Source organism: Dermacentor andersoni, chromosome 11 (genome assembly GCF_023375885.2).
Source record: "Dermacentor andersoni chromosome 11, qqDerAnde1_hic_scaffold, whole genome shotgun sequence".
Taxonomy (NCBI): Eukaryota; Metazoa; Arthropoda; class Arachnida; order Ixodida; family Ixodidae; genus Dermacentor; species Dermacentor andersoni.
Genome location: NC_092824.1, coordinates 7,169,956 through 7,195,915, shown reverse-complemented (window position 1 = coordinate 7,195,915; position 25,960 = coordinate 7,169,956). Strand labels below are relative to the sequence as shown.

Sequence of the window (25,960 nt, the reverse complement as noted above, 5' to 3'; positions counted from 1 at the left end):
TGATGGGCCTTCTCATGCAGTCATAACGTTCTTCAACTTGACGGCAATCGGTCTGCTCATGACGAAGTAATCGGCTCCTGTGTCTACTAAGGCGGTGACTGCGTGGCCGTCGAGAAGCACGTCGAGGTCGGTGGTCCTTTGTCTTGCGTTACAGTTAGGTCTTGGCGTCGGATCATGGCTGCGTCTCGTTGACCTGTGGCTGGTACGTGGCGTCGTCTGGTCGTATTTCGTGGGCGTACTCCTTGCTTCCAGACTTCGTCGGGACGGCGGCATGTCGCTGTTATGTCGTCGATATATTCTCTTCGGCGTCTTCGTCGTCGGCGGAGGATCTTCGTCAGTTCGACGAACCGCAACCGCACCTCCATCGGTTGCTGCTTTTAGTTTTCCTGATATGGGCTCGCAGACCGGGCACGGCCTGGACCAGTGTATGGACGGCGCTATGGCGACAGGTAGCGGCCTGGTGATGGTGAACGGGACGGTCGTCGAGAGCTCCAATGAGTGGCGGCGAGGTAGTCGGCGATATTGCGAGGTCGTTCGCCAAGTTGTCGTGGCGGCGCGTTAGCGGCGAACCCCAGCAGTCGCATCTCCCGTTATGGGCATCGTCAGTAAACGTGGCCCACTTCTGTGCAGTTGTAGCAGAGCGGGCGGTGGTCATGAGCGCGCCAGACGTCTGTCTTCCTCGGTTAGCTGCAAAGGGCGATGGTTGGGCATGCTGGCGGCGGCGGTGGACGACGGAATTGTGGCGTTACAGGGCCCTGGCGCAGCCGTGGAGGGGTAACTTGACGGCAGGCGACGGCGGCGTAGGTCATCGCTTCCGGCTGGGGCTGCTGTAATTGTGGTGGCACCTCGGGAACTCCAAGCGATCGCTCGACCTCTTCTTGGATGATTTCGGTCATTGAAGCCACTTGAGGCTGCGATGAAGGGATGAGCTTCTGAAGCTCTTCTCGTACGACTGCCCTGATAGCCTCGCGCAGGTCGTCAGTGGCCAGTGATTGAACTCCGGCGTAGTTTGTGGAGGTCGTGCGGCAGTCGAATTGCCGGTTCCGCATTTGCAGTGTCTTCTCGATGCTGGTGGCCTCACGAAGAAACTCGTCGATGGTCTTCGGTGGGCTTCTTACCATTCCGGCGAAAAGTTCCTCTTTCACACCACGCATGAGTAGGTGGACTTTCTTCTCTTCAGACATTTCCGGGACGACGTGGCGGAATCGATGGGGCATCTTCTCCGTGAAGATTGCGATCGTCTCATTGGGCAGCTGCGCTCTGGTTTCTAGTAGAACTTCGGCTCACTCATTTCGCACGACGCTTGTAAAAGTTTGCAGGCAGCCGCTTCATAACTGGTCCCACGTCGTTAAGCGGGCTTCTCGATTTTTGAACCACGTCCTGGCAGCATCTTCCAATGTGAAATAAACATGTCGCAGCTTGTCGTCTCTGTTCCAGCTGTTCCAGCTGTTAAACGTAGCGACCCTCTCATACGTCTCCAGCCAACTTTTCGGGTACACGGATGTGGAACCACGGAACATCGGTGGCTCTCTGGGCTGCTGCAGATTTATTGGGGACGCTGCGGCTGCCATTGGGGCTGTCTTGCCACGATCTTCTTGGCAGTCTCTGGTAGAAGTCCGTGTTCCGGGGACAGCTGCTTTAGCCGGTGGCTTGCTCGATGTTCCGGGACGACGGTTGTGTTGTCTTTGCGGTCCGGGCTTGGATCACGGCTTATCGGGGGCGTCCGGTACATGAACGTATAGCACCTCCACTAGACGTCACCTGGTAGTGACGTATAAAGAACACAGTAGCAATACTGTGACAGACAAAACTAACTTTTATTGTGCGAACCTGTGCCCACAAAAACAGTCTGCACCTAAAGAACGACGACAACGGTGAACACAGTCGGCGATCGTCAAAATTTGATGTGCGGTCAAGCGCGTCGGCCTCTATTTATTTATTTATTTATTGTACCCTCAAGGCATACAAGCATTATAGAGGGGAGGGGTTCAATCATTCAACATAAATACAGTTATTTGCACATACACAAATAAAACTTCAAAAATGGGAACGAATGTAATTTCTAGTAGCAACCGAAATTTCACACTGTCATGCAAGGCTTGTAGAATAATTACGGCAAGAAAATGCTATTGCCAGCTGATTCAGACACTAAAAGATGAAGTTTCGAACAGACATAGAGAACGTTTACAGAAAAAAATGTTGGAATGCGTTAAATTGCGCTGGAAAGAGCTTCTCGGAAATGGTCACAGTTGGTAATGCTAAATAATGAGGCGGGAAGATGGTTCCAGTCGAGGCTGGGTTTGGGCAGGAAACAGTGCGAGTATGTTGCAGCGTTTTGGTGAGGGACATGGACTTTGTGGTGGTGATCAAGTTGAGATGAAACAAAATTAGGCGGTTTAATCAGTCCTGTCCTAAGAACATGATTGTGATGATAGATCTTATGAAACAATGCAAGTCGAGACAGTTTCGGTCTATTTGCAAGCGGCGGCAAATTAGGTATCGATTTCATGTTAGTTACGCTGGAAGTTCGATGGTAGTTACTTAGGATAAAACGTGCTGAGCGATACTGCATTGCCTCTAAGTTATTGGTAAAAGTTGCAAGGCCGGGGTTCCAGATTGACGAGGCATATTCGAGATTAGATCGGACATAAGTGATATATAACTGTCGCTTGAGTGATAAAGGTGCGAGAGAGAAGTTTCTTTCGGGTAACCAAGCATGCTATTGGCCTTTCATATTACGTGCTCGATGTGGTACTTCCATGAAAGGTCATTAGTAATATGTGCACCGAGGGATTTTTAGGTAGTTATGGATTCTAGCGCCGTGCTGGGAAGAAGGTAGTTCGGACAAGGCATGTTATTACACGATACTCTCATTGATTTAAATTTAAGAATGGTGAGCTTCATTTTCCACATTTCACACCAAGCAGAAATATTATTTAGGTCACTTTGAACGATTATTGTGTCAGTATAATTAGAAATGGTGCGGTAGATAACACAATCATCAGCAAAAAAACAGACAGAAGAAGCGATGCTACTAGGTAACTCATGAATATAAATGAAAAATAGTAATGGGCCTAAAACTGAGCGCTGCGGCACTCCGGAGGAAACAAGTGCCTCTAGAGAATCGGTTCCATTCATCGTGACGAATGAGTGCGGTTAGAAAGAAAGTCGCGTATCCAGTGTTGTATTAAAGGGTCAACGTTTAGGCTGGTTAGTTTTAGCATAAGAAGCTCATGGTTTACACTACCAAAAGCTTTCGCAAAATCCAAGTAAATGTAATCAGTGATGAGGCCGGCGTCCAGGAATGCGTGAAGGTAATTAGTAAATGTAAGTAGCTGTGTTTCACAATAAACATTTTTACCAAAACCATGCTGGGATGGATGAAAGAAGTTATTCGAATCCAAGAAGTTAACTAAGTTAGTAAAGAGGACATGTTCTATTTATTTATTTATTTATTTATTTATTTATTTATTTATTTATTTATTTATTTATTTATTTCAGATACCTTCATGGCCCACAGGGCATTATTGAGGGGAGTGGTACATACATTTCAATAAATTTGTTACAAATAGAGACAACGCATATATACAAAATATATATATCTACGGGAATAAATACATATTTCACAACCCGGAACATGAAGTGAGGCCAAAATTATACAAATGCCAAGAAACGCTAAATCACACAAAGAAAAGTTGCAAATTGCTAAACGCCACCAGTAGCAAAAATATGAACACAGCAAATCTGGGGAAAAGATACACAAGAATGCGCATGATTACGAGGAAAAAGGAAATGGAACCAAAGCTATGGCAAGCGATAATGTGTTGATAATTTCTTCTTAATTTCATCAAAGTGTTTCGAAAGTGCAATATCCCGTGGTAGCTGGTTCCAGTCCAACAATGTTTTTGGAATGAATGAATTCCTGCAGGATGTTGTACGGCACTGTGAAACACCAATTTTGCATGGTTGATCTAAGCGGGATGAAACATATGTTGGCGTGAGTAATGTACCTTTAAGGGTGGAATTCATGTGGTAAGTGTTCAAAAACAGACACAGGCGCGATATTTTCCTGCGCATTGAGAGAGGGGTTAGCGACAATGTGTTCTTCATTTCTGTGACGCTGGACAAACGATCATAGTTACGGAAGATGAAACGGGTGCTGCTCTGTTCTGTACGGCTTCGAGGGCGTCGATAAGACAGTTACTGAAAGGGTCCCATTCTGAGTTAGCATATTCTAATTTGGAGCGGCCAAGCGATTTGTACAGAAGAAGTTTAACAGGTGTCGGGGCTAGGGAAAAATTCCGTTTCAGATATCCAAGCATGCGCTTAGGGGACGGGATGATAGAAATGATATGTGCCTTCGAAGCTAGGTTTGACGTTATAATGACGCCGAGGTATTTGTAAGATGTTACCGGTGTTAGCAGGGAAGAACAAATAGTGCAGGGAGCGGGGCACGGATTGACGCGGTGCGAAAAACGCATTACTTTGCATTTAGTCTCGTTAAGTGTCATCTTCCATTGTGAACACCAGTTAGATATAGTAGCTAAGTCTTCCTGGAGTAGTACAGTGTCATTAGTATTTTTTCTTTCCCGGTAAACCACACAGTCATCCGCAAAAAGTCGCACTGTGGATGTTACGTTGTTAGGAAAGTCATTAATATATACCAGAAAGGGAAAGGGACCGATAACAGAACCTTGTGGGGCACCTGATGTCACAGAAACCGATCATGAGTGAATGCCGTTATCGTGCACGTACTGGAACCTGTTAGACAAAAAGCATTCAATCCATCGTAGTACATTTTGGTCGATGCTAAGTATACTTAGTTTGTGAAGAAGCAAGCTGTGAGAGACTTTGTCGAATGCTTTGGAAAAATCTAAATAGATGCAGTCAACCTCACTGCCATGATCAAGTATGAAGTTAATATAATTTGTAAAATTTATTAGCTGTGCTTGACAAGAAAAGTGATTTCTAAAACCATGCTGTGCACCAGTGAAAAAGGATGATGACTCAAGAAAGTTCGCTAGGGATGAGAAGATGACATGTTCCATTATCTTGCAAGGAATGCTAGTTAGTGATACTGGCCGATAGTTAAGTGATAGGTGCTTGTCGCCTGATTTATGGAGTGGAACCACCTTAGCCAATTTCCAGTCGTCTGGCAGGTCACAAGTTTGAAGGGATTGATCAAATATTTTCGATATTATCATGGAAGAATATACTTTAGTGTTTTTCAGGATTTTAGTGCTGATATCATCGGGACCACATGAAGAGGAAAACCTTAAACGATCTATGATACTTCAATGCCTTCAAAGTCAAAACGAATGGGATCCATTGGAAATATGATATCGGGGGTATAGCCTGGTAGTGATGCGCTAAACGGGAAAGAAAATGCATTAGCAAAAGTCACATTAAGTACTTTAGCACTGTCACTGTTAGGGATGGGATTTGATTGAGAATCCGGGAGAGAGATTGATGGCTGATCTGACCCACTAACAACGTTCGAGAATTTTTTAGTATGGGTTAAAAGAAATGATGGCAGTGCTAACCGCGGCTCCTAGAGCTGACCAATGCTCCGATTTTCCGGACGACCTCGCCCTGACATATAACCGCCTTCTTCTGTTCCCGAGGCGTTTTAAGGAACGAGTGAAACATAGGAACCTACAATTAGTCATGATGATTTTACGAGGGACGTACAATTCGATTAATTCATGTAGTTCTTGTTAAACATGCACCAGTTGTCGTTAACAGATCGTTTGGCTCATACCAGGCCGAAATCGTCGAGAAAAAGCTGGAGGCCATCATTAATTGAAGAAAAATTTGCTTTAGCATAATTGTAAATGGTTTTCGTTTTTTTTGGCGTTTTATTCCACGGTAAATTCAACGTGATGGGCAGTAAACAATGATCACTTAAGCCTGGCAAGTATTTTACCTCGGAAACAAAATCTAGGGCGCTCGTTAGCCCTTGCGCCATAAACTACTACTAATAATAATAGCAAAAGATCTAATACGTTAGAGCTGGTAGCTGTCGTCCTTGTCGGCTGGCTAACCATTTGTGTTAGCGAGAAGAAGGAGCAGAGGGCTGAAAAACTTGCCGACTCAGAAGATCCGTCACCGTCTATTGCAGGACTAGACCAGTTAATGTTCGGCAAATTGAAGGCACCAAAAATAAAAATAGGACGATCAGGAAACTGTTTGTATTATGTTCAGAATATTGTTACGTAGGAAGACGCAGACGAAAAGCTATGTACAAGTATATTTACAAGAACATACGCTGCGCTTGGCCAAGAGGCAACAGCCCGCGCTAGCTTCTATTCGTCATCGTCGTCTTCACACTGCTCGCCTTTTCGTGATCGCACATATTGTTCCGTAGCACTACCCCCGGCTGCAAAAGCGCCGTCCCGGAGCGACTAAAGATCGGACTCGGAAGCAGTGTAGTAGGCCTTGAGCCTACTGACATGCACGACATCACTAGATGCCAGAGGAGAGGACGAGGTTGAACCCACAGGAGCAATTTCGTAAGTCACAGGCGTCACCTGGCGCAGCACGCAGTAGAGCCCTGTGTATCGCGAAAGGAGCTTCTCTGAAAGTCCGACGTGACGAGAGGGCGACCACAGCAGCACGAGCGCACCAGGCGAAAACTGTACGTCACGATGGCGGGCGTTGTACTGACACTGCTGAGTGGTTTGTGAGGCCGTCAGTCGAGCACGGTTAAGCTGGCGTGCATGGTCGGCGAGGGCGATGGCGTCGCGCGCATACTCGCTTGTTGAGATCGCAGCAGGAGGAAGTGCCGTGTCTAGGGGCAAGGTAGGTTCGCGACCGTACAGTAGATAAAATGGAGAAAATCCGGCGGTGTCGTGCCGGGAAGAATTGTACGCAAACGTTACGTAAGGAAGGACAATGTCCCAGTCGAGGTGGTCTTTGGAAACGTACTTGGACAGCATATCGGTAATAGTACGGTTTAACCGTTCTGTCAGGCCATTGGTTTGAGGATGGTATGAGGTAGTCAGTTTGGGTTGAATGGAGCAGGAACGCACAATGTCAGCGATAACTTTCGAGAGGAAGTTTCGACCACGGTCAGTAAGCAGCTGTCGCGGGGCGCCATGAAGCAAGATAATGTCACGCAAGAGAAAGTCCGCGACGTCAGAGGCGCAACTGATAGGGAGAGCCCGAGTGATAGCGTATCGGGTGGCGTAATCAGTCGCGACGGCTACCCATTTGTTCCCAGAAGATGACGTGGGAAAGGGACCGAGCAGGTCTAATCCAACACGAAAGAACGGTTCCACAGGGACGGTGATCGGCTGGAGATGACCGGCAGGTAGCACCTGAGGTGTCTTCCGACGCTGGCAGGGATCACAGGCAGCAACATAGCGTCGAACGGAGCGAGCGAGACCAGGCCAATAGAAGCGGCGGCGGACGCGGTCGTACGTGCGGGTTACCCCAAGATGTCCTGAAGTGGGTGCGTCATGCATCTCAAAGAGCACAGTCTGTCGTAGCTGTTTTGGCACGACAAGAAGAAGGTCAGAGCCGTCAGGGAGGAAGTTCCTTCGATACAGAATGCCACCCTGGAGGACATATCGGCGAACGGATGCGTCGGTAGGTGTAGAGCGCAGACGCTCGATAAGTGCTCGCAGCGATAGGTCTCGGTACTGCTCATCGGCGATGTTACCGAAGGCAGAGACAGAGAAAATGCCGTTGGCGCTACTACTGTCGGCGTCGTCAGGCTCGTCGACCGGGTAGCGAGACAGGCAGTCAGCGTCCTTGTGTAGTCGGCCAGATTTATAGGTGACAGTATACGAATATTCTTGGAGGCGTAAGGCCCAGCGACCAAGTCTTCCTGTAGGATCTTTCAGTGAGCATAACCAGCAAAGCGCGTGATGGTCTGTGACAACGGAAAAGGGTCGGCCATATAAGTATGGGCGGAATTTCGCAACCGCCCAAACTAGGGCCAGACACTCACGCACAGTGATGGAATAGTTGCGCTCCGCGAGTGAGAAAAGCCTGCTGGCGTAAGCGATAACATGGTCGTGGCCACGCTGGCGTTGTGCCAGTACTGCGCCAATTCCGTGACCGCTGGCATCAGTACTGACTTCGGTAGGCGCAGAAGGATCGAAATGGGCCAGAACGGGAGGCTTTGTGAGAATGTCGATTAGATGTGAGAATGCAGAGGCCTCGTTATCGCCCGACTAGAAAGGGGCTTCTTTTTTCAAAAGCTCGGTTAGTGGTCGTGCTATAGCGGCGAAATTTCTCACGAAACGGCGGAAGTACGAACAAAGGCCGATGAAGCTGCGCACATCCTTGACACACTTCGGAACAGGGAAGTGCGCAACAGCATGGAACTTGCCTGGGTTCGGTTGCACTCCGTTCGCGTCAACGAGATGTCCAAAGACGGTAATCTGGCGACGGCCGAATTGACACTTCGATGCATTGAGTTGTATACCGGCTCGACGAAAAACGTCCAGGACTGCTCAGAGGCGCTCGAGGTGCGTAGCGAACGTTGGAGAGAATATGATAACGTCGTCCAAGTAGCACGGGCACGTGGACCATTTGAAACCGTGAAGAAGGGAGTCCATCATGCGTTCAAAAGTGGCAGGGGCGTTACATAGACCGAAATGCATCACTTTGAATTGATAAAGACCGTCGGGTGTTACAAAAGCAGTCTTCTCGCGGTCGAGATCGTCCACGGCAATCTGCCAGTAGCCGGAGCGAAGGTCAATAGAGGAGAAATAGCGAGCACCGTGGAGGCAGTCAAGCGCGTCATCAATCCGAGGTAGGGGATAGACGCCCTTTTTGGTAGCCCTGTTAAGCTGCCGATAGTCCACGCAAAAGCGCCATGAGGCATCCTTCTTTTTGACCAGTACAACAGGTGACGCCATAGACTATATGATGGTTCAATAATGTTCTTGGCAAGCATTTTGCGAACTTCTGCGTGAATAACTTGACGCTCAGCTGGTGACACTCGATACGGGCGGCGATGAATAGGAGGGGCATCGCCGGTATTAATGCGATGTTTGACAGCTGTAGTTTGGGCCAAAGGACGATCGTTAAAGTCAAAAATATTGTGGTAGGAAAACAGAACGCGGTAGAGTTCACGAGCGTGCTCGGACGGCAAGTCGGGCGCAATCATTTTCTGTAAGTCAGCGATGGTACAATTTGCCGACTGCGATGGTAGAGGAGTATCGCATGAAGTGTCGTCTACTGCAATGGATGCTACTGAGGGATCCTCGAATGAGCAAAGCTGGGCCAGAGACATCCCGCGTGGCAGCACTTGTGTCGTCAAGCCAAAGTTGACCACTGGCAGGCAGACGCAATTCGCCGTAATATATAAAACTGTATGAGGTACTGTGATCCCGTGTGTAAGGAGGACGTCTTGCATAGGATCCGCGATGTAGTGACCGTCGGGGACTAGTGGGGATGACATTAGGTCAACGTAGGTCAGTGCCGAAGGTGGCAAGCGAACGAAGTCGATGGAACTGAGGCGACTGGGTTGTGGTTCAGCAGGATCCAGAACATGCAGGTCAAGGCGGAGAGTACTGGCGGAACAATCGATGAGAGCAGAATGTGCGTAGAGGAAGTCTAAGCCGAGGATGATGTCGTGGGGATAGTGGGCGATGACTGAATAGCACGATTTTTGAGCGATCGGGGAAGGAGACCCGGGCGGTACACATACCAATTACGGGGGCTGTTCCGCCATCGGCGACACGGACAACAGGCGTCGTGGCGCGCGTGATAATTTTCTTGAGCTGGCTACGAAGGTCAGCGCTTATTACGGACAAAGGCGCCCCTGTGTCTGTGAGTGCAGACACAGAAACACCGTCGACTTGCACGTCAAGCAGGTTCAGATGAGTGGGCAACGTCAGTAGAGGATTTGGCGGCGTAGGGAGCAATGCAGCGTCACCTCGAGGCGCTGCATCATCTAGTTTTCCGGCTGGGAGCGGTGTCCGAAGGGAGTCGGCGAATAGGAGCGACGGGGCTGGGGAGAGCGAGATTGTCGTCGTTGGGGCGAAGGCGAAGGAGAATAGCAGCAGTTCGGTGCAGGAGAATCAGCGGCGGCGTCATCGGAGCGTGCTGCTTAGGGACGAGAAGGGCCGCCTGGGGGGCGAGTGTAGGCAGTATAAGTAGACCGGTCGGGGAACTCCAGCGACTGCGACAGTGCCGAGAAATGTGCCCGATTCGATGGCAGCGGAAACAAATGGGCTTTTCGACAGCAGTGCGCCACTCAGATGGGTTGCGGAAACGTGGTGGGTAAGAAGATGCGGGACGGGGCGGAATCGAAGAAGCCGGGCGGGTATCAGGACGATGGGCCGAGCAGCTGGTGTGAAGACCCATGTTTTCGAACTCTTGGCGGACAACTGCCTGGATCAGTGAGACCGTGACTGCAGATGTGTTGGTGGGACTGGAGTGGAAGGCAGCCGGATAGGCGGACAGGAGTGTCGGCACAGGAAGAGGTCGCTGGGGTGTTGGGCAGACGGGCAAACCGCTGGTCAATACGTCGGCTTTTAGTGAGTTCCAGGCAGCGGCACTCTTTTATAACAGCATCCACCGTCGTTACGTTGTTGCAAACGAGCAAGTTGAAGGCGTCATCGGCAATGCCTTTGAGGATGTGGACAACCGTTTCTGACTCAGTCATGTGGGTGTCAACTTTGCGGCACAGAGCCAAGACGTCCCGAATGTACGTGACATAGGGCTCTGTTGACGTCTGCACACGACCGGAAAGCGCCTTCTGCGCGGCAAGTTGGTGACCGTAGGGGTTGCCGAACAAGTCTCGAAGCTGTGTCTTAAGTGAATCCCAACTGGTGAGCTCATCCTCGCGCGTGCGATACCAAACTCGAGGTGTGTCACCGAGGTAAAAGACTACGTTGGCGAGCATAATAGTGGGGTTCCACCGGTTATTGCGGCTGACATGTTCATACAGGCTGATCCAGTCATCGACGTCTTTCCCATCTTTGCCCGAGAATACGCCAGGATCATGGGGAGCGGAGAGAGTGATGTAGGTCGTCGAAGTGGCAGCAGGTGTCGGAGCCGGCGGAGTCGGGTTGTCGTCGCCGGGAGCCATGAAGGAAGGCTCGACGTACCGTCCACTGCGAAGCTGCGTGACGAGGTACAGGGAACGTCCACCTCCACCAGATATGTAACGTAGGAAGACGCATACGAAAAGCTATGTACAAGTATATTTACAAGAAAATACGCTGCGCTTGGCCAAGAGGCAACAGCCCGCGCTAGCTTCTAATCGTCGTCGTCGCCGTTTTCACACTGCTCGCCTTTTCGTGATCGCACATATTGTTCCGTAGCAATATTATAAAGGTCGTTAGAAAAGCCGACGGGCGTAGATGGTGCGCGGTAGCATGCACAAAATAAAAGCTTTATTGTTAATCGCAACCTGTACACATTTGAACTTCAGTGTAGTATCAACACTAACTTCAAAGCATTCTAGATTGTCGGACACAGCGATTAATACACCACCACCGCGACCAAAAGAACGGTCACAGCGAAATACACGGTAGCACTTTTCCGTTGAAAATATTTATTTATTTATTATGCACAGTTTCTTTGAGCCAAGTTTCTGTTAGTACAATGATGTCAGACGCTGTAGTATCGGCAGTGCAAGATAAGCTGTCACGATTGCCAATGACACTGCGTATGTTAGTAAAAAGAACTGAGACGTTATAAGGTGCCTGCGAAGGTCGGTGCTCATGTTCATTGAGCTATCTCGGAGACAAAGGACCAGAGTTAAGTTACAACATGTTTTTCATCTTTTTCTTGAACCCTATCAGTTATGGGGCAGCAGGCATAGCATTTTTTCTTCACAATAAGTCTGTTAAAACAAAGACTAAACGGTTGACCGTGCTCAGTTTGCTTTGCGAATTTAGCAAGCTTTTTCCGTGTATGCCTGTTGTCCGGGGCAAGGTCTTCACTAATCTAGAAATCGGACTCTTCTAGCTTGCTTTTTGCGCCCATGACCCGTTCTTTAATTTTGTAGTTCATGAATTTGACAATTATTGGTCGCATTTTCCCAGTTACAGCGCTACCGATCCTGTGCGCGCGTTCAATGTCCAGTTCGGCTAAGGTTAAGGACATGTTCTCTTGAACAATACCTCTTATTTTTTCCTCGTATTTTGCCCATGTTTCATTGGGTCCCTCTGGAACATTATAAAGCAGAATATTGTTTCTACGAAACCTATCCTCAAGATCATTTAACCGGATTTTGAGTATCTCATTTTGAGCTAGTGCTCTTTCAGCATTTTCCCTCACTGTGGTCATGTCATCCCGAACTGCGTCGAGCAACTGCAGTTTATTTTCAACAGCGTTAAGGCGGGCTGAGATTTCTGTAACATTTTTACTTAGTTCCTTCTTGTTTGCTGTAAGGCTTTGCAGGGAATCAAATATGCGCGCCTGTCCTTGTTCGATGTTGGCGGAACGGTCCCGAAGGTCATGAAGCAGTGTTAAAACTGGACTGTCATCACCTGAAGCTTTCGCGGATTTATTAGAATTCGGCCCGGGATTCAGTTCAATATCCCCGGACCGCAACATTTTCATCACGCAGAAACACTCATGCACATCGTTCAAAAGCAGCTGTGGGCATGGGAACACGACAATGAACGCGTTATCTTAGCGTTTAGAAGATGTGTAACAAACCTGAAACAGGCAGAAGCGGAAGATATTTGTGAGCCGCATTGTAGCGTTGTTCCCATGTCCACTGAACTGCTGCGGATGGTGCCAGTCGTTTAAGTAGAGCGGGGGCGTTGATGTCGATGATGATACAGTAGACCATCTTGGGAGAGTCTCGGGCACTGGCGCTGGCGCGGCAACTCGTGGGTCGGCAGAGGATGCGTCACTTGGCGCTGGATTTTCAGTCTGCAACACGTGTGACAAAGCGCCATTGCAGCAACGATAAGGCGCCGCAGCGGTGCTTGGGCTGGATACTGTCACGAGCTGAAACAGGCAGAAGCGGAAGATATTTGTCAGCCGCATTGTAGCGCTGTTTCCATGTCCACACTAGTAATATTTTGCAGGGAACAGATGTTAGTGATATCGCACGATAATTACTTGGGTTGCCTGCGCCACCAGACTTGTAGAAAGGCACGACCTTGGCTACTTTCCAATCCTTGGACAAGCATCCACCGCTGAGCGATTTGGTGAAAATGTAAGTCAGAGTGATAGAGCTGTACTCATTAGTGTTTTGCAAGAATTTAGCGTTGATGCCATCCCTACCACATGAAGATGATCGTTTTAGTCTGTTAATAATAGCACGAATGCCGGCTGGGTCAAGCATGATGGGATTCTTTGGTGTAAGATGTGCTGTCGGATACGAAGGAAGGGTGAATATTAGGTCAGAGAACAAGTTTGTAAAGGTGTCATTAAAGGGACACTAAAGTGAAAAATGATTTCTTCTGCATCAGTAAATTACCGTTCTACAACAACAAATACACCACTCTTTCAACGATAAGACGTTTGGTAAGCCAGAAAAAGCGCAAGAACAAAATACGGGTGGCGACGCCTACTTAAGTTCCCCCACCTGGGGGCTGTGACGTCTTGGATTTTGATGGCATCTTCTAGGGCCTAGTAATTATATATAGCGGTACAGATTGACTACATTGGGTTTTAAAGGGACCAAATATTAAGCATGACAATTTTCGCGAACCTTTATTCAGCCAATGCGGCCTAAATGCGAAAACATACTTTGGTATCCGTGACGTCACGCTGACGTACCGGCACTGGGGTTTCGGTGCGAAATTCAAATACTGATAATTGGACCTTCATTTTCTCATCGAATAATCAAACTATTGCTTTGAAATCACTGCGTGCAGAGTTCTCAAACAATGCTTCATTAGTCTAAACTGATTTATTATTTCGCTTTGGTGTCCTTTTAAAGATTGAGGCGCAAGGATGCTTCTGAACTGGTTCACCATTGTTATTGAGAGACACGTCGTTGTTATTGCTGTTTTTCATTGTATTCCAAAAGCGTTTAGGGTTAGTTTTGAGTAAGGACAGAAGCGTTGAATGCAAAAAGGTAAATTTCGCCGTTTTCAGTGCCTCTGAATATACTGTAGAAGCGGCTTTGTATACAGCCCATCTCTCCGGGTTAGGCGATTTTTTCGCACTACGAAATAGCCTGCTTTTTTTGTTCGATAACCACTTGAGATATCTGTTATACCAGGGAGCGTTATTGTTGTCGTAAACAGCTCTTAAAGGAATAAATTTGTAAGTTAGATCAACTACCTTTGTTCTAAAAGAATTCCAAACTTCTTCGACGGACTGCTCAATGTAGGTTGAAATAAACTTGCCAAGGAAGGAGGAAAGTTCAATATTAATAGCATCGTAATTGCCACCGTTGTAGTCCCTTATTTGTTTGAGCCGTTTTCGTGCACGTGTAGATGGAATAGGCAATGTAAAATGAAGCACGTCATGGTCACTTAATCCAGGCACATGAGTAACGAGTGACGTCATGTCAGGAGCAGATGTAAGGACGAAGCAGTGGGTGTTGCACGCGTCGGTAGGTGAACAATCTGCGATAGGTGAAAATCAGAACGTGTTAAGAAATGTGACCACGTCCACGCATGTTAGTTCTGAAAAGGAACACAACTGGGACCATGTGATCGTGGGAAAATTAAAGTCGCCTAGAATAAAAAGTGGTGCACCAGGGAAGCGCACAACAATCTGGTTCAAACAATCATGAAGATCTGCACAAAGAGTGTGACCCGAGGTAGGGGGACGGTAGCAAGCACCGAAGATCACTTTTTTTTAAAGTTAAGGGTAACCCTATTGAAAAAATATGTATGAGAATTGTACGAGAACTTCTCTACGCTATTATTGCTCCGTAGACTCAACGATGTCGTACGTCACATGTGTACGAGAGGACATCGTCACTGAACGAGATCGTTCTCGTATGGGTACATTAAACGAGATTATTCTCGCATAGCTATGCTTGACGAGATAGTTCTCGCACGTCTATGCTCAACGATATCGTTCTCGTTTGTGTATGCTACATGAAAATATTCTCGTTCAGCTATGCAAAATGACACTATTCTTGTTTAGCTGCATTCTACAAGTGTTCTCATTTGTGTTGAATGAGTTCTTTTGTTCATGCAATATTTTTGGTGAAGTTCCACACAGTAACATCTACTGCCAACATTACAGCGAGTTAATTTCTATCAAGTGAGTCGGCCGATGTGCCAGCTCGGAGACAAAGAGGACACTTTTTAGGGCCCACAATTAACACAAACCATCTTTATTTTGCATCCCGAAGCATGGTGGCCAGGTGCTTGTTCAGGTCCTTCAGCCTCCTTGCCTCTGTATCCACGGTGCTTGGCGTTTTTGAAACAAAGTGCTCGTATGCCTCTGCAAAAAAATGTAAACAAAGCAGCCAGCACTGTTAGATTCTAACAAGCCATTGGAACTGACATGCACAATAGGTGGCTCCACTGCATAACTGAATGGGCTGGTTCTTGCATGATATTGAGTAAAGCGTGAAAATCTCACAGAGAAACAGGAAAAAGAAAACACGGAGGCTTATGAGTTTTTTACCTATGTAAATTGATATTTCAACATTAACCACAGCAGTTGAAAGCAAGTGCTCGTCCTCGCATTGTCTTGTTCCTGTCTCTGTTAAATGTTCGTGTTTTACAAACAATATAAATGGCTGCAGAATTCCAATACAAGACCACAGAAATAGTCTAATACTTTTCCACAAGTATTTTACATTAAATGAACAAGCATAACAAGCTCATGCAAGTGAATACACAGATAGCACAGCTCTTTGCTACCGCACTGCGGAATATGCAGACGGAAAACACTGCATAGATGAAAGTGCAGAATTGTTTATAGGAAAGATTAATGCACCTTTAATACCACTATAGAAACTAAATGATAGCTTTTGTTAGCGAGCTAGAGCACAGCACTAAATATACGCATACAGCTATGCATGCCCCTGATGTGTAGATGTGAACTGTGTCAGCCCATATGAGAGATCACCTCAATACAACCTGATCTTACCGACAGCCCATTATATTCGTGCAGAAAAAGCACTGTGTGATAGGCATTACTCCTTTAACTTCGAAACACTTTGCAATCCTTATGAAAACATAAGCTAGCAGGACAGGGTCTACTTACTTAGATATGCACCAAGTTTTTGTGGTGTCAACGCTGGCTTGGCCTCACCACCTTCCTTTAGCTTTCGCATACATATTTTGCTCGTAACACTCCTGTGGATTAATTCATGTGCCTGCCACAAGCATTGGGCAATCTCCCTGGCAAACGTGCTGTCCGTTTTGGCTTGGTTTACCCACATCCACTTGCTAGCACAAATAAATAACCCATTTGGATTGTGAACCTACGAAAGATGAAAATTGCAAGAGATTAGTTACTCAAATACAAAAATAGCATATGTGCTCTCAGAAAAGTATCTTTTCCCGAAATAATGGATAAAAAAGGTAACAGTTATTAAGGGAAACTAGGTTGCCAGACACAGTGATGGCACTCAAGGATAAAACTAAGATATATGCAAAAGGTTCAAAGTTTACATCCTGGCTGTAGGAAAGCCCTAGTCAATGAAGCTTCACTGATAATGGGCCAGGGACAATTCTAGCTCAGAGGATTCACCACATTTAATCCCACAGTCAGCGACAAGCACCTTTTGTACGGGATATACTAGATTTTCTTTACATTTGAGAAGAAGTTTAGGGAAGCAGATGGGAACAGTAGAAAACCACAGTAAAACTTCTTGCATCCTTAAGGAGCTGCTTTGTCCGAGCTAGAAATCTTACCCTTGAGGCTGAAAAAAGTTCTTGCAGTAACCCAGTGAGCTCAAATTACACATGCGGTGAAAGAAGGGGTGTATACAGTAAAAGCTCATTCATTTAAATTTCCCAGGACTGGAACAAAATTCTGAATTAACGGAATGTTGAATTATTAAGGGTATGAAAATAAAAAACAAACGTTCACACAAACACACTTTTATACTGAATTAATCCAGAAATCCTGTTTCTATTTCACACATAAGCAGTATGGGAGCTGCAAATGTCAATTCGCGACTGATTATACTGCTCGTAGTGGCAAGGGCCTTGAGGAAGTACTCCTTTGCAGTGCAGTCATAGCACAAGACTTGGTCACATCTTTATCAGAAACGTGCTATTCACTACCACGGGTCCATCCCGATAATTTTTTCACCATTGAGCTGGCTGTAACAGATTGTTCTACAAACTCAATGTAACTGGCTGATTGGATGCCAGCGTGCAGGCCACAGTACAATTATTGTCCTCGATAGCCATCATGTTTGTGAGACTGCGTGCATTGCACCAAGTCACAATGAAACTGCTACTTGCCACAGTTGACCGCTGCGAATGAAACCGTGGTCATGATCATCACAACTACAGAGTGTGACTATGCAGTTCTGAAAGGCGCCAGCCGCGGGGCGCGGCTGGCGACGTAGGCGCAGAGTAGGTCAATCGCGCGCGCCGGTAACCGAACGAACACGCCGAACAACCACCTCCGATCGCCCCCCCAGCATTCATAGTAGCCATGCCACGTGTCGCATTCGCAGTTGTGCGAGCAACATGCATTGCCGATTTATCTGTTCTTGCCCTTTCGCTTCTCACTTGATATTGCTGGGAAAGCAGTCAAACTGGATAGTTGTTAGACACTGGCGGTCATCTCCTTACCTTCCTTATGAATTGTGCGTTAAATGAGGCTTTTTTCTTGGTGAAAGAGTTCTAGTTTAAGGCCTAAAGAAGCTCCATGGCAGTTTGCATTTAAGGAGTGTAAGCATCCTCTGAAAACATGTACATGAGGAACACTGCAGAAAGAGCACTTTAAAAAAAGAACACGAGTGTATTTATCACCAAGGCCAACCCTTGTGTCTTCTTAAATATTTATCAAAAGTCAAACTCAAAACTGATACTAAGGTGCAAGGTGTCCATATTATATTACCTTGTGAAAGCACCGTGGTGCCTGGATATTGTGGGACCAACTCGGACGTGGAGATCAGCACTGATCAGCAACACTGCAGTCTGCTTACAGCTTTTCTGCAGGCCCAGCCACACCTGCATTAAAACAAGTGAGCTTGGTGTCACAAGAGTACTGTATTTACCCGCATAATGATCGCACTTTTTTGTAAAAAAATGGTCGCAAATTCAGATGTGTGATCATTACGCCGGTTAAATTTCCCGCAAAAAGAATTTTTTTATCCCGCGTTTGCTGCGCGATGGCAACAGGTCAACAAATAGGTGGCTGCGACTGAGTGTAGTGCGGAACACCAAAACAAAAATGGGGGCCGGCGCAGCAAGCTGAACACACCAAATGCGCCGAATGCGATTTTTTTTTCTCGTGAGTATGCTACATGCATTGAAACAGTTTCTTCCGTATCCGGAATGAATAATATCATTAATATCAGTAAGTCTGTGGCAATAACGTAGCCATGTCCACTATGAGGGGGCAGAAACAGATGGGCGCGCTTAGCTGCCAGTGACGTAGAAAGACACGGCGGGCATGCTGCGGAAACTGCGGCATTTGTCTTCACTACTATCCTAATACAGCACGTTTCCGCTAAGGGTGGGCGAATATCTTAGCTGTGTTACAAGTGTTACAAGATTTGTTGCGTGCCCACGAGTGCAGATGAGAAGAATCGAAAGGTGCCTTTTTTGTTGTTCTTGACCACAACCATTACAAAGCCTACACATAATAAAGGCAATTTTGGTTGTAGCTTTTTTGTCATGGAAGTGCGGAAAGTGATGAAAGGAATGAAATCGGGCATCTGCTGAAGAATGTTTGGTGCGTGCAGACTGCTTGGTTTGTCTTGAAGAGTTGTTCGCGTAGCATTCGACAGATGGTAAGCGCGATCATTAATAGCTAGACTTGGCACATGACAGATCGCTGCGGCAAGTTCGGAGTGTGATCAACACAGGAAATAAAAAAAAATCGAATTTGGACGACAAAATTCAGGGCTGCGATCATTATGTGAGTAAATACGGTAAATATAGAAAGTGACACTGTGAACAAAGCAATACTTATTAGGTAAAAATAAGAATCAAATGCTGATATTTGCCCATAGAAAGCTTTAAGTAACAAAGCTTGCAAGATAAGAAAAATGCAATGTATGGGCCATCTGTACAAGAACATTAATCGAAGGTCCCTTCATTTTTTAGTCCCTTCTCCTCATGCATAGATGGCAGTCGGGTTAAGTAAACTGGGCCAGATTACCACAAGTGTAAGCAAAGGTGGTCACTTTGTGGGCCAATTATGATACCATAGCACGACACGCATCCCTACAGTCGTTTTAATGTGTTCTGTAATGCTAGCCATCTTGTAGGCCCTACAGTGTCAAAGCATCCATAACCCTAACAGCATTACCCAGTAGGGATAACCAATAAGTGTGCACAGCAGCACAACTCAGCATATCTATCAGGAGGCTTTCGTTACACTTTTACAACTCTCCTCCTATGGCTTCATCCCAATTTTTGTCAATACAAGCTTGAAGCATCTGCACAAGCTGAATGCACCAGGGCACCATAAGAAATACCACATCTTTCTACCCAATTCCATGTTGAATATAAGACTGGCAAGTTCACTATCATGTGTAGAACAAACCAAATTGTTCTGGAATCAAGTAATCTTCCACTACGTGTGAAAAAAAAGCACGCAAGAAAGAGTACGTAGAGCACAGGGGTGTTGATGGATATTAAATACCACTGTCGTGCAGTAGACACTACGTCGGCAAAACAGGCCAATGTATAAATGACTGGATTTGCAACCATGTTAACTGAATGCTCAGGTCATTTCGTGGTCACTTGGTAGTGCAAAGCTCACTTGCATTATTTTGTTTGAAAACTGTGCAACCGTGGCAATGTATAAGGACCATAGTGCTGGCGAAATTCGTTAAGATTTCCTTATATGTGTGACAGGGAATCTGCAAGTTGGCTCCACCTCCAGTGGACTATCAGATAGCAAGACTGCTTATTTATCATTGTAAAACAAGCGTCACAGTAGCCATGCCATGTGTCCTTTTCGCGGTTGTGTGAGCAACATGCATTTTCGATTTATCTGTTCTTGCCCTTCCACCTCTCGCTTTATAGTGCTGTGCAAGCAGTAAAACTGGATGGTTGTTAGACTTATGTCCTGTCACTTCCTCACCTTTCTTATGAATTGTGCATTAAATAAGGCTTTTCTTTTGGTGAAAGAGAGCTACTTTAAGGCATAAACAAGTTCCATGGCGGTTTGCATTTAAGCATCTTCTGAAAACATGTACATGAGGAACACTGCAAGAAGAACGCTTTAAAAAAGAACACGAGTGTATTTATCACCAAGGCCAACCCTTGTGTCTTAGCATATTTCTCAAAACTGATACTGAGGTGCAAGGTGTCTATATCATATTACCTTGTCAATGAAGCAAAGCACAGTGGCGCCTGGACGTTGTGAGGCCAACTCAGACGTAGAGATCAGCACCAGCACTGATCAGCAACACAGTAGTGTGCTTACACTCTTTCTGCAGGCCCAGCCACATCTGCATTAAAACAAGTGAGCTTATTCTCACAAGAGTATAATATAAAAAGTGACACTATGAACAAAGTAATTCTTATTAGGTATAAATAGGAATGAAATGCTGATATTCGCCCATAGAAAGCTTTGAGTTAACAAAGCCTGCAAGATAAGGAAAGTGCAATGTATGAGCCATCTGTGCAAAAACATTAATCGAAGGTCCCTTTTTTTCGCTTCTGTCCTCCTCGTGCATAGATGGCAGACAGGTTAAGTAAACTGGACCAGACTGCCCTGTAGGGTAAGCAAAGGTGGTCACTTCTTCGGGGAGCAGCCTATAGGCTGCTTCTTGAAAGAGTATTAGAAAATGCGAATAATGCATGTATGCATTATTCACAAGAGGCCTTGTTTCTCTGAGAATGCCACAGCCAATCACATATTTCAAATTGACCATTTTAAAATGCATGCAAAGTACAGCATGGCTTTGAGGGTACCCCAGACTACTGAAATTCACATCAGCCAAGTTCAGCAGACAACACCATAATTAAGCCTCTAGAAGTTGTGCATTTTACTGCAAGTTAACAGAATAATGAGGAAGAGAAGGTGAGGGAGATGGCGCCACTATAGCATAGTTCAAGCTCTATCCCACATCATGTGCAGAAGGGCAAAGAATGCCCAGCTTTCGGTTATACTCGCACCTGTGACCACTGCACCATGTTGACTGACATGCGTAACAAGCAGTTTGTGATACCACGTTATTACATCCTGCAACTGACGTGACATCAGAGATCAGCTTCAAGCTTGACGCTATGCTATACTAGGGACAGATAATGAACCGGCTACATTAAAATCTAAAGCGAAAGTGTTGAACATTGTTTGCCAAACCTGCCAGCCTCTGCACTTCATATTTTGCAAAATTTCTAGACAGAAATCTTGTGTTGGAAAGACAGCATGCACTTTCCTAAAGCTTTCTCTCAGCGCCCACATTTTTCTATGCATACATTATTAACCACTATTTACCTTGACACGCTGTACACAAACAGCACACTTGGAAAAGCAGAAACTAATCGGGAAAGTTGGCAGGTACCAAATACACGAATAGAACCTAGAACACATAAATGGCTGTGACCGTTTTGTACGTACCTTGTCAAAGCAGGCAGATCAGATGCTTTGTCGTGCTGTTCTGGCTGCATAGTGCCGCAGTCTCCTTTGTGGTGCAGAGATGCCTCCGTCTCAGGAAATTGTGACATCCCTAAACAATAAATGTTCAGCTTATTGTAATCACTGCTGAATCTGCAAACTTGTGATTTAACAACATCGCGTCAAATTGTGGAAAGCTCTCGTACAGCGAGCTACAAGAAGCTGCATCCGCTTAGACAAATAAATATTTCATTCTTACATCACAGGCGGTTATTAAACGTGTCAAAGGCACGAAAACAAACAGAACACTAAACACAAGAAATACAGGTTGTCTTGGCGACAATCTATAAGCATCAAAGTTTGCATACAAGCTAAAATCTTCTCACGAGTCAGATCATTTGGATGCCGTCGCGCGTTGACGTTAGCTGTGAAAACATTTGCACAACACATCAACGTACTTCTAGAATTGTCTATACGATTTCTTGCTGAGGAATTACGTACAGAAGCAGTGACATTCCCTGCTTGAATTTTTGTGCCCGTTCAGACCAAGCGATGCCCCGGCGCTAGCATACTTCATAACAAAAAGAAAATAAACAATAGATGAAGCTCTTAACAACATCAATCTCGGGGTAATTTTCGTGAAACGTTTTCCTAAATGTGCACTACGATATCGAACGAACATTAGGGAATCACTGTCACTGTTTTTGTAGCTGTACTAATCATCTTCTGCTGCGCATGACAAGGTACACTACATGAACCATAAGAATGCGCTAGGCGCCGGACTTACCTTCTGAGGCGAGCGCTCCTTCGTGTCCGTTCACGCCGCATCGACTGCACCAACAGTCCGTCCAGCGTAGTGTTGAATTGCGGTGAACTACAGCACGCGATAGCACAACTATCAACACATTCTTCCGTGCACTGTGAGCCGATGCGGGAGCGGCGAGAGTACAACACTTCTCATGAGCCGGGCACAAAGGAAGCGCGTGTGGACCGCACTACGATAATCAACAACGGCGCACCGCAAGAAACATACAGCGAGCTAATAGCATTGCACAGCACGCAGGGCTTAGTGATCGTTAATTCACACAAAAAAGGAGCACATGTTCTCTACGCACCGCGTAAATATGATCAAACGATCAGTACCACATCGACCGCCCGTGACCACCGGGCCGCCGCAACAACGTTTATAGATCCTCTTTAAGTACCCCAACTCCTAGCCTATGCGCACCATTTAGCCCGCTACCGTTCACGCCACCACAGCGCTGCCATCGACCTCCACGCCGAGCGTCCAAGCATCGTCTGCTATAGCCTGGCACGGTTATAGGTGCTTGTCGCGGCACTCGGCATTTACATGGTGCTCGCTGAATAAAGCAGCCGTTATTTCTTTCTATTGTTGTTTAAGCTGAAGTATAATATTTTACAGACACCATACATGGGGGTGCAGGTCCGAAGAAAGGAATGAGATGAAAAAAAAGTGGGCCTACAAACCAAAGTGCGCACGCAATGTTAACGCTCGGTGACCCACACTTCGCCGGTACTGGCGTCTCCGTGAGCGCAAAACTTGAACCGGACGCAAAAGACCTCGACCGCCAGCCACGTGCACGAGGACAGTGACAAGGCACACGCAGTGAGAAAATAAAATCGGCTACAGCACAAGAAGCGCAAACACCCGCAACTAACCTGCACATGTCAGCAGAGCAGCACCGCTCACTTGGTGCAGAGCTCGACCGCAGCGCCCTCACAGTCCCAGGAACAAGTCGCGCCTTGCTCGAAAGGAAGAGTCGTGCAACTGAGAAAGTAATTATAGGTCTCGGTCCGAAATGAGGGGAAATGACGTCTTTTGTTTACTTCGCCGTCTGTGGTTCCGGTAACCGTGATCGCATGGGTAGCGTGGGTAGTACAGGATGGTACAGGCGTATTATTTCAATGTTCTTGCGTGTTTTAGGCGACCTTTTTCAACAACTTTGGTGACATTGCTTTCAACAGCGAGGACAACCTGTGGAGCAGCCCTATCAACCGGACAGGGCCGTAAAATCTGTTTGAAGTTCGCAGCACATCGTCGTTTGGTTTGTGAATGTTAGAAAGTGTTCGTGATTCTCAGCGGCGTAATCGACGACAGATTTGGCGTCGAGTGGTGTACACTTTGTTCAGGCTTGTTGTGCGCCGTTCTACGGATGTGTACTGTGGTGTTGTTTGTGCTTCGGGAAATGGTGCCACGCCGGCGGGATTTGCTTTCTTGTAAGGCGAGTGCTTTCGGAAACTGCTCGCCTTTTGTGCTTGTGTGTGTGCGTGTGCGCGCACGCGCGCGCTTCTGATATGCGTCGAACGCGTAGGAACGTCCGTACAGTCTTTCGTGAGCGCTTTCGGAAACTGCTCGCATTCTGTCTGTGTGCGCGCGCTTGACATTCGTCGTTATTGCGATTTGCAAAGGTGTTTTTCATTTGGTGACTGCGTCCGCGAACGCCAGGATGTGATACACGTTCGTCATTTAAAGACCCTGCTTCAGTGTAGGGTCACTTACATTTTGGTTGCTTGGAGGTCAGCTTTCAACACATGGCAAGGCATTGCAGTGCGCTTAACCATCATTGGCACACGAACTGCTTTGTCATTTCTCCTTTAAATTTAAATTCAGTTTTGTGTAGTATGTAGGCAGATAATGGTCACCAAGTTGCGACGCTCATCTCGTTTTTTGCCACTGCTGTGCACATATGAGGATTTTTTACTAGGTCAAGCTCTCTTAGCAAGTTGTGAAACACTTAGTGCAAATAATTTTTCACAGCAGTAACTGTGATCATGACCACAATTGATCACATGACATTTTTAGGCATTGTTATTGTTATTACCACATTTTCTTATTTATTTGTGACAAAGTGCGATGGATTTTGACTGCTATTTTGGCTATCTGTTCACCAACCTATTACACTGTTTTGTGGTTGTGCTTTTTATTTTTATATGTGGGCATGCATGGCCAATCTCATGCCTACCTTCTACAATTTGACATAAACAGGCACTAACATGCTCTTAGCAGATTTGTATTTGACAGTATTGTGGTTGATGCACTTGGCTATTAGGAAAATATGCAGGTTCAAGTTCGCCCATTACTACCTCTGACTGATATCTCTGATGCAAAGCAATATTATTAGGATGTGACAAAGTGCATGCATAATTTGTCACTGATCAAACTGCCTGCAATAAACTTTGCCAACTCGTCCTTGTTTGAAGTGTTTCCAATGTGCTATAATCGCATTGCCAGATTATTTTATTGCGTGCACAAACATATAGCATTTTATTATGAAACTTTGATGGTACCCGACTCCTATATTGCAATAAAATCTTAGGCAGATCTACTCTGAACAAAGGATTCATTCTCTGATGATAGCTTTCGACAATATCATGGTGCTATCCAGTGCCTATTGGCTGGTCGAGGAATGTGTCATGCAAAGGCAGTAGTATCGCCATAAGTGTTCATCCGAGAATATGTCCCCAAGTGAAAATCATTGCATCAAAAGTACCGACAGCAGCTTTGATGGGGATGTATATGTGTGCGTTGCATGAAATTCCAGAAGTTGAACTCTGAACATCTTATTTACTCTGTAGTTTATGCTGGTATATATGTGTCACAATGGTTCAATGTGATCATGCAGCACATTGATCACGCTCTTGCATGTACTACAAACAACTAATCATAAATCTCACTGTCATTAATGAGCTTTTGTATGCACTACGACTTGAGTACACACACTTTGTATGCAATTCATAGTCATCCACAAAGATCAAGTTGCTCATACGACTACAGTGCGTACACATCACACACCACCTCACACACGTCATACATAATCTCGTCAGGTCTACGCAACTCATCGCACACATGTCATACAAGCTCTACGCATTCTTATCGCAGATCGCATAAATCTCGTGCACTTCGTAAAAGTCTGCGTAGCACATCATACAGATCTCGCTCATTTTCTACGAGAGTTCGTTCAATATGCATTTCATATCGTTCATTTCTCGTCAAATCTGTGCGACATGCATACATCTCGTTCAATTTCTCATACAAATTTTTCAATAGGGAATGCAACACCACACTATTTCTACATTGCTACTAATATGGATAGGATAAGATTCAATAATTTCATTAATGGCAATGAGAACTCCTCCACCCATTCTATTAGTGCGGTCACGACGATACACATAAAATTTTTTGTTACACTGAAATAACTCCGAATTAGATATACGGCTAGAAAGCCAGGTTCCCGTTAGTACGGCAAGATCAGCATCGCAGTCAATATTTAACGCATTTACGTTATCTTATTTTGGGGTCGAAACTACGTATATTGGTGAATAGTACGGACGCACCAAC

At 46.0% G+C, this 25,960-nt stretch overlaps 1 long non-coding RNA gene across 2 annotated transcripts; it reads right to left on the bottom strand.

Moving 5' to 3' along the window:
* Positions 1-15,207: 15,207 nt before the first annotated feature.
* Positions 15,208-22,794, bottom strand: LOC140214245 (uncharacterized). Of its 2 annotated transcripts, none has more exons than XR_011891205.1 (6): positions 22,102-22,794; positions 21,604-21,712; positions 20,362-20,488; positions 17,920-18,032; positions 16,105-16,324; positions 15,208-15,333 (listed from the first exon to the last, which is right to left on the bottom strand). It is a non-coding gene; the product is annotated as an uncharacterized lncRNA (long non-coding RNA). The 2 variants fall into 2 exon arrangements; XR_011891204.1 differs by having other exon boundaries at positions 22,388-22,792.
* Positions 22,795-25,960: the final 3,166 nt, after the last annotated feature.